Consider the following 10,443-nt stretch of genomic DNA (forward strand, 5'->3'; position numbering starts at 1 on the left):
TTTTATTTAGGATCTTTAAAAATATTTAAAAAAAAACATATACCTAAGGAAGATTTAAAAGCTTGAGTTAATGTACAAACAACAAAAGAGGTCAAAGTTTGGTGGTGGTGGAAAGCTTAAACCTTTACACTTTCTAAAAGAGTTTATGAGAATTAGATACGGAATTTAGATATTCACATAAAATCAATGCAGTTTTCATCTTTGAAGTATAGAGTGGGTCTCCTCTCGTCACTATTCAATCTCCATAGATGGTATATCACTGCCAATAAATTTAGAAAACAAATTATTAGATATAGCCTTTTTCTTAAAATTTTTGAAAACCCTAAATCAAAAGGTTTTAATGTTGTTGTTAAAAGATAAATATAAAAAGTTATAATTAATTTTAATTAGATCTAAATATATTTTTAAGTATTTATTGGAAAGTAATATTTTGTTAATTAATGATATGGCATGTTATGGTATATTGATTGTGTATAGGACTCATACACTGAGAGTGCCTCAATTATAATCTCTTAATGTAAATGATAATAAAAATTTACTTTTAAGAACATAATTATTTTTCCGGACGTAAGTTTAAATGTGCTGAAGTGCAAAAAAACATATGTCATCAATATAATTATTTTTAAATTAAAAATATTATCATAACATCGTTAAATATTAAGAAATATTACATAAGATATTATTCTAACTATTGAATAGATGATGGTGGGTGGTAAGGAATAGGAATAAGGCGCAAATCTCTTTTTCTTCTAGAAGTAGCACCAAAGGTCTCGGTCATATCCAGATCCTCATTCTTCATACCATTAGGGAGCTTCCAATCAAAATGATAAAGTAATTGTGCAAGGGAAAGCTCAACCACAGCCATACCATATGACATGCCAGGACATATCCTCCTTCCAGCACCAAATGGAATAAACTCGAAGTTGGTCCCCTTATAGTCAACTGAACTATCTATGAATCTCTCTGGATAGAACCTCTCGGCTTCCTTCCAATAGTTGGAATCTCTTCCAATGGCCCATGCATTAACAATCACTTTGGTCTTGGCTGGTATCTCATATCCATTAATTTCACATCTCTCCCTACTTTCTTTGGAAGTAGCAAAGGTAAAGGAGGGTGTAACCTTAGAGTTTCCTTCATAACTAACTTCAAGTACTTCAATTCATGAAGGTCTGCTTCGTTGACATCCCCTGTTCTATCATAGACTTGCCTCACCTCGGCTTGTGCTTTTTCAAGGATTCTAGGATTTTTTATCATTTCCGACGTTGCCCAATCTACTGCAGTTGAAGATGTCTCAGTTCCAGCAATAAGCATGTCCTGAAATGTTCTGCTGAGCTAAAACCAAAGAACATCTTTATGCACATAAATAAACACGCAAGATATGAATCTACTAACCAGGATAACAGCTTTGATATTGTCAGTTCTTAAGGGAAATTCAAGGCCTCCGTGATCCTGGAGATTCAGAAGAACATCAACGAGATCATCTGTTACGTAATCACTGTCCCCGGATTTGCATTGCCAGCTCTATGTTCTTTCAATGATGGTTTCAAGCATCGCGTCCAAATCATGGTGCCACCTCTCAAGTTTGGCTCTCATCCCACTGATCATGGGAAGCAATTTGATGGAAGGAAACAGATCAGTAATACTAAAACCACTCGCAGCTTCCACCAGTTTCCTCGTAATTGAAATGAATGCATCATGTTGCTTGCATCTTGCGGCGAAAGCAGTCCTTAAAGTGATGTTATATGATGAGTTGCATAACATTTCTCCAAGGTTGATTTCCAATCCTGTATTAGAATAGATGGATCGAATTAAACTTGATACCTGCTCTTCTCTGATTGATCGGAATGATTGTACACGTTTCATACTTAACAACTCCAATGTGCAAACTTTTCGAAGCTGCCTCCAATAGTCTCCATATGGTGCAAAACCAATATCAGAAAAATTCTACGCTACGATTTCTGCACCAAGGAGATAAGGCCTGGTAGCAAAACTGATATCATGTGTTTTCATCACTTCTTTAGCAGCCTCAGGAGAAGAAACAACAATGTGTGATAATTCACCAAGCTGTAGGTGCATCAGGGAACCATGCCTTTTGGCTAATTCGGTCAAGCGGTGATGGGGGAGAGAGAACATTAAAAGGTGCAAGTGGCCTATTAGAGGTAGCTTCCATGGCGCAGGGGGTAGATTCTTAGGCGAGTCCTTTATTTTGGATCTTTTCCATAGCTTCAACACCATGAAAATGAAGACAAGGAAGGTGAAGCACAATGGGAGCATCTTGAGCTGGTTATCCATGGTAGAACTATACAAAACTGTTATTTATACACTTGCAGAATCTTGATACCTGCTTGTCTATAAAAGCTGACATTTTGTATGGATGCTTTAAATAAACATAATCTTCCTTACCAGCACATGCAAAAAATTAATTTCTTTTATGGCTATAATCTCGGAATATCGTATAAGAGGCATAACCATGGAGAATCCTTTTCTTTTATCAATATCTTCAGGTGTCTTCATTGATGCAACTTGGTTTAAATATTTATAGCAGAGATTTATAATGATACACCAGCTAAGATACTTGAACTCTTTTATGTTAAGCAAACTACCCAAAAGAGCAATTGAAACTGATATCCGGTAAAATACAGTTGTATTCCAATTAAATGGAAGATAGGTTTAAAAAGAAAAGGCATATCACATAGTAACAACCATTGAAGATAAATAGATAATACTCGACTTCTAAAATGAAAGAAAAACTCATTTTGGACTAAAGATATAAAAGTGAGGCATCTATATAATCTGCATATAAGGCAAACCATCTTAAAATTTCAAGCAGACTCATAGAAAAACATGCATGCAGCTCAAACTTCAAGCATTATTATACTAACATTAACTGAATCTCACAACTTTTCAGTACCTGATATGTCAACATTGCGACACCAAAAAGACATTGAACTGATCAAAAGACTTCTGGTATTCGAAGGTATTTCAGGCAACACCTTTAGATTTCTGTTAGACAACCATTTCTTTCGAGTATGAATCCCAATCCATGTTCTATGATGAACAAAGACGATCTTTAAAATCAAGCAGCAGAGTTTCCTGTCGTCTAACTAGATGATACACATCATCATTAAATTAATAAGGTATAATGTTAAATTTAACCCTTAATATTTACATCTTCTATCAATTTCACCCTTATTCATTTTTAGCTAAATTTAATCATTAATATTTCGAAAAGAGTCAAATCCCTTTTTCTAGAAAATGAAAATACTGACTAAATATTTTTCTTTTAGCGGTGTTGGCATGACAACCAATAAGGCAACCCACATGTAGTTTGTATCGACATAACACAATTTGTTATATGTCATGTTAATAAATAATTTAAAAATTATAAAAAATTATTCAAAAAAAGTTCAACAGGTAAAAGAAGCTCATAAAAATTTTAAAAGAAACATGAAAGTACATTTAAATTATCATGCGAGGTGCAATGTTTAAAATTTTAACATTTTAGTCTGTATTTCTACTAAAAGTTAATTTAACTCTTTTTAAAAGGTTGATGTCAAATTTAATTTGTTTTTAAAAATGTTAAAAGTTAAATTTAGTTTAAAAATAAAATAAAACTTAAAAGCTAAATTTAACATTATGCCGATTTAAAATTAAATAAAATTGATAATTTTTAAAATTCAAAAAGTATATGGACTTAGAATGACCCAATTAGAGTAAGTAGGCTAAATCTACTACCATGCACATATTAGAGTACTAGTAATTAAACTTAACTATATGGATTTAATTGCTACTGAACCAAGATTAAAAATTTAAAATTTGATGAATGTAAGAACTAAATTTACTAATATAAAAAATATAAAAACTAAAATTAATCAAATAAAAGTATAAAAATTAAATTCATAACTTTCACAAAATATAAATTTATCCCATTTTTTAACATGCTCCAATCACGTGTTGCAATTTAAGGAGGCATTTGAAAAGCTTATCTCTAGGAATGTCATGGGTTGCGCGTCGGTGCTCGCAACCATGACAAACTGGTGCGATCCATCGTGTTCGAGGGAGGTCATTTAGCCCAACCAAACTGGCCCAACCAAACTGGCCCGGTGATTGGAGAGATTAAAAGCCCATCTCAATAGCCTGATAGAAATGGGAAGTGTTCTAGAAGATATAATTATGGAATCTTAGAGTTCTATTTGTATACAGCTGGTTATATAAGCGTAGAGTTCTAATTGTATTCAGCTTTTAATTATAGCTATTGATATACTGTGAGGCTCAACTATAAATAGAGACCTCTTTGCTCATTGTATATTCATTGAGTTATTAATAAGAATTTTGAGAATATTCACTCAAACTTTTCTCTCAAGTGTTCTTGCTTTTGTTCATCTTTCAAGGCTCGTTCTTACTTCGTTCTTCTGTTGTTCTTCGTGAAAATCTTAAGGGAATTCTATTGAATCCTTTATTGTTGCAAGTGAAGTTGACTTGGGCGTTTTTGCTGCTGAATCTTTATTTTCTTCAAGTTAGGCTGACTTAGGCGTTTTGAGCAGAGAAACTGCCTAAGGCCGCACGGATCGCGTGGGAAAACTCTAAGTCCGTGACAGTTGGTATCCGAGCTAAGGTTCGAAGCCACCGTTGAAAGATGTCAAAAGAAGTTGAGGGAGTGGAGACCCGTGGGAGGGCTAGGAAAGCCAGTCGCTCAAGGGACATATTGTCAGCTTTAGAGGACCGCGTCGTCACTCTCGAGAGTTCAATGGGGGATATCAAGGAGAGGGTGGAAGACGTTGATGATAGGCTCCATGATGGACTGCAGTCCATGCAGGAGCAGCTTAAAGAGTATGTGACGGATAATATGAAACAGTTGACTGGTAGAGATGATGCCATTGAGGCTATGGTGGTGGCCTTGAAGGGAGAGATTGCGGAGCTCAAGGGTGAACTCACAATCTACAAGGTTGCCTTGGGCAATGGTGGGTTAGCGGCTGCCGCACCCAAGCCCAATATTGATGTTCCCAAGCCAAAAGAGTTTAAGGGAACAAGGTCTGCAAGAGATGTGGACAACTTTCTGTGGGGAATCGAGCAATACTTCTGTGCCAAAGGCATCACGGAGGATGTCACTAAGGTAACTACTGCTGCGATGTATTTATCTGACGTTGCTTTGTTGTGGTGGCGTCGTAGGTCCACTGATGTGAGACGTGGTGGGTCTGAAATCGAAACATGGGAGGAGTTTCGATGTGAGTTCAAAGCACAGTTTTACCCAGAGTATGCCGAGGATGAGGCTCGGGCAAGGTTGCGTCGCCTTGCGCAACAAGGCACTGTGAGGGAGTATGTACAGGAGTTTAGCGAGCTTATGCTCCAAATCTCAGATATGGGGGAGAAAGAGGCATTCTTTTCCTTTATGGACAGATTAAAACCGTGGGCGAAGCAAGAGTTGCAGCGCCGAGGAGTTCAAGAGCTCACCAAGGCTATGTCAGTAGCAGAATCACTTGCTGAATTTGGTGGGAGGAAAGACAATTCCAATTCTTCTAAACCCAGATTAAAGGGTAATAGTGGGGGAGATAAAGAAAGGCCCACTAGGAACGGCGATGGTAAGAAACCTTGGGACAAGAGAAAGAGTGGGCCTATAAGGTGCTTCCACTGTGAGGGTCCACATATGATCAAGGACTGTCCAAAGAAGGCCGCTCTCAAGGCTATGGAAGCAAAGGGGGAGTCCGATGTGGAGGATAACAACCTTGGATCGATACTAGGGGGTGTCGAAGATAGAATGAGCCATGGTTTGATGTTTGTAGACATCATTGTGGCCGGCAGAAAATTGAATGCGCTCATCGACACAGGCGCTTCTGATTTATTCATGTCTGAGGAGGCTGCTTGTAAACTAGGCCTCAAGATAGATAATGAAGGGGGTCGGATCAAAACAGTGAACTCGGAAAGTATTCCAATCAAGGGAGTTGCAAAGGGAGTAGATCTTCAGCTCGGAAATTGGTCAGGGAAGGTATCCATTAAGGTAATACCACTTGATGACTATGATTTTGTGGTGGGACTAAGCTTCCTTGATCAGGTTAAAGCTCTTATTGCCCCTTCGAGCAATTACATGGTGATTTCAGATGCGAAACATTAATGCATGGTGAAAGTGACAAGGAAGAGAAGCTTTGAGGGAAAAACACTATCAGCAATTCAGTTTGCTAAAGGTGTACGGAGAAATGAAGTCTCATATTTAGCCGCCTTGAAGATCGAAGAGACTGTTGAGTTTGTTAGTAAGACCCCGAAGGAAGTGGGACAATTGCTACAATCATTTCGAGATGTAATGCCTGCTCAGTTGCCAAAAAGTTTGCCACCCAAGAGGGAGGTGGACCACAAAATTGAGTTAGTATCCAATGTGGTGCCGCCAGCAAGGGCCCCCTATCGTATGTCTCCGCCAGAATTAGAAGAGTTGCGGAAACAATTGAAGGAACTTTTGGATGCGGGATTCATTAGACCATCCAAGTCCCCATATGGTGCGCCAGTGTTGTTCCAAAAGAAACACGATGGGTCCTTAAGAATGTGCATCGATTATCGAGCTCTAAACAAGATCACCGTGAAGAATAGGTATCCTATTCCTCTTATCGCAGATTTGTTCGACCAGCTTGGTAGTGCAAGATGGTTTACCAAGTTAGATTTGAGATCGGGGTATCATCAAGTTCGGATAGCCGAGGGGGACGAACCAAAGACAGCTTGTGTGACACGGTACGGTTCGTATGAGTTCCTTGTGATGCCTTTTGGACTCACGAATGCTCCAGCTACATTCTGCACCCTAATGAATAAGGTACTTCAACCCTTTCTTGATCGTTTTGTGGTTGTTTACCTTGACGATATTGTGGTCTATAGCAAGTCGCTTGAAGAGCACGTAAGACACTTGAGGGAGGTGTTCCAGACTTTGAGGGAAAATGAGCTGTTCGTCAAGGAGGAGAAATGCTCATTTGCCCAACAAGAGGTGTCATTCTTAGGCCACATTGTGGGAGGCGGTAAGATCCGAATGGATAGAAATAAGATTCGAGCCATTTCAGAGTGGGAGCCTCCAACCAAGGTAACAGAGTTGAGATCTTTCCTTGGATTGGCAAATTACTATCGCCGCTTTGTCGAAGGCTACTCCAAGATTACCACTCCCTTGACGGACATGTTGAAGAAAGGGAAGGTATGGGATTGGAATCCAGAATGCGAGAAGGCCTTCAACCAATTGAAGCAAGAAATGACGAGGGAGCCCGTACTTGTCTTGCCGGATTTTACGAAGCCTTACGAGGTACGTACAGATGCATCAGATTATGCTATTGGGGGAGTACTGATGCAAGATGGACACCCAATTGCTTTCGAGAGTCGAAAGCTTAACGAGACGGAACGTAGATATACGGTCCAAGAGAAAGAGATGACCGCGGTAGTACACTGCTTGCGCACATGGAGACATTATTTATTGGGTTCCAGGTTCGTGGTCCTTACCGACAATGTTGCCAATAGTTACTTTCTAACCCAGAAAAAGTTGTCTCCCAAGCAGGCTCGTTGGCAGGTTTTACTAGCAGAGTTTGATTTCACAATAGAATATAAACCAGGAAGTGCCAACAATGTTGCTGATGCACTTAGTCGAAAGATGGAATTCGCAGCAATCAGTCAACCTGATGGCTCTTTGTTGGAACGCATTCGAGAGGGATTGTCCCATGATCCTACGACCAAAAATTTGATTGAGCTTGCCAAGGAGGGAAAAATAAGAAGATTTTGGCTTGATGGGGAGCTAGTATACACTCATGGACACCGCCTCTATGTGCCCCATTATGGGAAACTCCGTAAGGAAGTCATGAAGGAATGTCATGACTCGAAATGGGCAGGCCATCCAGGGATGCATCGCACTTTGGCCCTTTTGGAGGATCGCTATTATTGGCCTCACATGGGTGCTGATGTGGAAACCTATGTGAAAACTTGTCTAGTGTGCCAACAAGACAAGGTTGAGTTAAAGACTCCAGCCGGCTTGCTTCAGCCCCTGCCAGTCCCAGAAAGGCCATGGGAGAGTTTATCTATGGATTTTATCATTGGTTTGCCTAAGTCTGACGGGTTTGCTAGTATTCTTGTTGTGGTGGACAGGTTTTCAAAGTATGCGACTTTTATTCCGGCGACCAAAGAGTGCCCTGCTGAGGAAGCAGCTCGGTTATTCCTTAGACACGTGGTGAAATATTGGGGAGTGCCACTATCTATTATCAGCGATCGAGATGGTCGATTTACTGGTCGGTTCTGGACAGAGTTGTTCAAGTCAATGGGCTCAGATTTGAACTTCTCCACGAGCATGCATCCACAAACCGATGGGCAAACTGAACGAGTAAATGCACTGTTGGAGACGTATCTTCGGCACTATGTGAGTGCCACACAAAGGGATTGGCCAAAGTTGCTGGATGTGGCCCAATTTTCATATAACTTGCAGAAAAGTGGGACCACGAATCAAAGTCCATTTGAAATAGTGACGGGTCAACAGCCACTCACACCCAACGCTGTTGTGACCCATTACACAGGACCAAATCCGGCAGCCTATAGATTCGCAAAAGATTGGCAAGAGAAGAATGACTTGGCTAGAGCTTGTTTACACAAGGCAAATAAGCGTAGCAAGAAGTGGGCCGATCAGAACCGAAGGGATGTACAATTTCAAGTGGGTGACTCAGTCCTTGCTAAACTACACTTGATTTACGATATACTGGGTTGCACAAGGGTCTTGTGCGAAGGTATGAAGGGCCGTTTAAAGTTGTGAAGAGAGTGGGCAAGGTGGCCTACAAGCTGGAGTTGCCACCAAAACTTAAAGTACACCCAGTCTTCCATGTAAGCATGCTTAAGCCGTTTCATGAGGATCAAGAAGATCCGAATCGAGGCAAGTCCGAACGAGCACCGATGGGGGTAAAAGTCTCGTATGATCGTGAAGTAGAAAACATTGAGGCAGATCGGATAATTAGACGAAAGTACCACCGACCACAGCATGAGTACTTAGTTCGATGGAAGGGACTTCCTGATAGCGAAGCAAGTTGGGAACCTGCTGAGGCATTGTGGCAGTTCCAAGGGAAGATTGACCAGTTCCATGAGGAGGATGCGACGAGGGCGTCGCTAGAACAAGTGGGGGAGAATGTCATGGGTTGCGCGTCGGTGCTCGCAACCATGACAAACTGGTGCGATCCATCGTGTTCGAGGGAGGTCATTTAGCCCAACCAAACTGGCCCAACCAAACTGGCCCGGTGATTGGAGAGATTAAAAGCCCATCTCAATAGCCTGATAGAAATGGGAAGTGTTCTAGAAGATATAATTATGGAATCTTAGAGTTCTATTTGTATACAGCTGGTTATATAAGCGTAGAGTTCTAATTGTATTCAGCTTTTAATTATAGCTATTGATATACTGTGAGGCTCAACTATAAATAGAGACCTCTTTGCTCATTGTATATTCATTGAGTTATTAATAAGAATTTTGAGAATATTCACTCAAACTTTTCTCTCAAGTGTTCTTGCTTTTGTTCATCTTTCAAGGCTCGTTCTTACTTCGTTCTTCTGTTGTTCTTCGTGAAAATCTTAAGGGAATTCTATTGAATCCTTTATTGTTGCAAGTGAAGTTGACTTGGGCGTTTTTGCTGCTGAATCTTTATTTTCTTCAAGTTAGGCTGACTTAGGCGTTTTGAGCAGAGAAACTGCCTAAGGCCGCACGGATCGCGTGGGAAAACTCTAAGTCCGTGACACTAGGACTTGCTGTCTGACACGCTATACGTCTTAAATTAGGCTTGTGAACTCAATTATTGGGAATATGAAAACAACCGCTGCCGTGCAAAATGAGACCTTACAAATATATAAACTTATAAGTTTTAATAACTCTCAATTTTAGAGTTTAGGGGTAGGTTATGCTACCAATAACATTTCCAATTGCAACTTAAAATAAAAGTTGATTGGATAATATAATTTTTCTTGTTTAATTGATATTTGATGTTTGAAGACTTTTAATTACTTATTAGAAAAGATTTTACATGTAAGAATTAAGTTAAATAAATATTGGATTCAATCTTTTAATATAATTGGAGTTCCTTAAAAAATTTTCATCTTTAAGGAGTTTGACAACTAGATCTTTGTCAAATATTCACTTTATTGAAAAAAATTTAAAATTGGTATTTAGTAGAATTAGATATCGATGATATTGATTATACTTTAACAAGCATATTTTTATGGAAACATATTCTAGAGGGCTTGTTTAGATTATGAGAACTACATAGAGCACTTCATTTTGCTCATTTAGGAATAGTTTTTTTGTGCAAAAATTGTAAGTAAATTTAATTGAGTTCATCACTCCATTTACATCAAAGCTTTCAAGGAAATTTCTTAGAGTGAGAGTAATCTACGTTGTAGTATATATGTGAGTTGCAATTTAGTGAGTGAATTGAACATAAAAGACACATTGTACTTGATTATA

At 39.2% G+C, this 10,443-nt stretch overlaps 1 pseudogene; it reads right to left on the reverse strand.

Moving 5' to 3' along the window:
• Positions 1–602: 602 nt before the first annotated feature.
• Positions 603–3,075, reverse strand: LOC107921873 (premnaspirodiene oxygenase-like; annotated as a pseudogene).
• Between the last annotated feature and the right edge of the window lie 7,368 nt (positions 3,076–10,443).

The sequence above is a fragment of the Gossypium hirsutum genome, chromosome D01 (genome assembly GCF_007990345.1).
Source record: "Gossypium hirsutum isolate 1008001.06 chromosome D01, Gossypium_hirsutum_v2.1, whole genome shotgun sequence".
Lineage (NCBI taxonomy): Eukaryota > Viridiplantae > Streptophyta > Magnoliopsida > Malvales > Malvaceae > Gossypium > Gossypium hirsutum.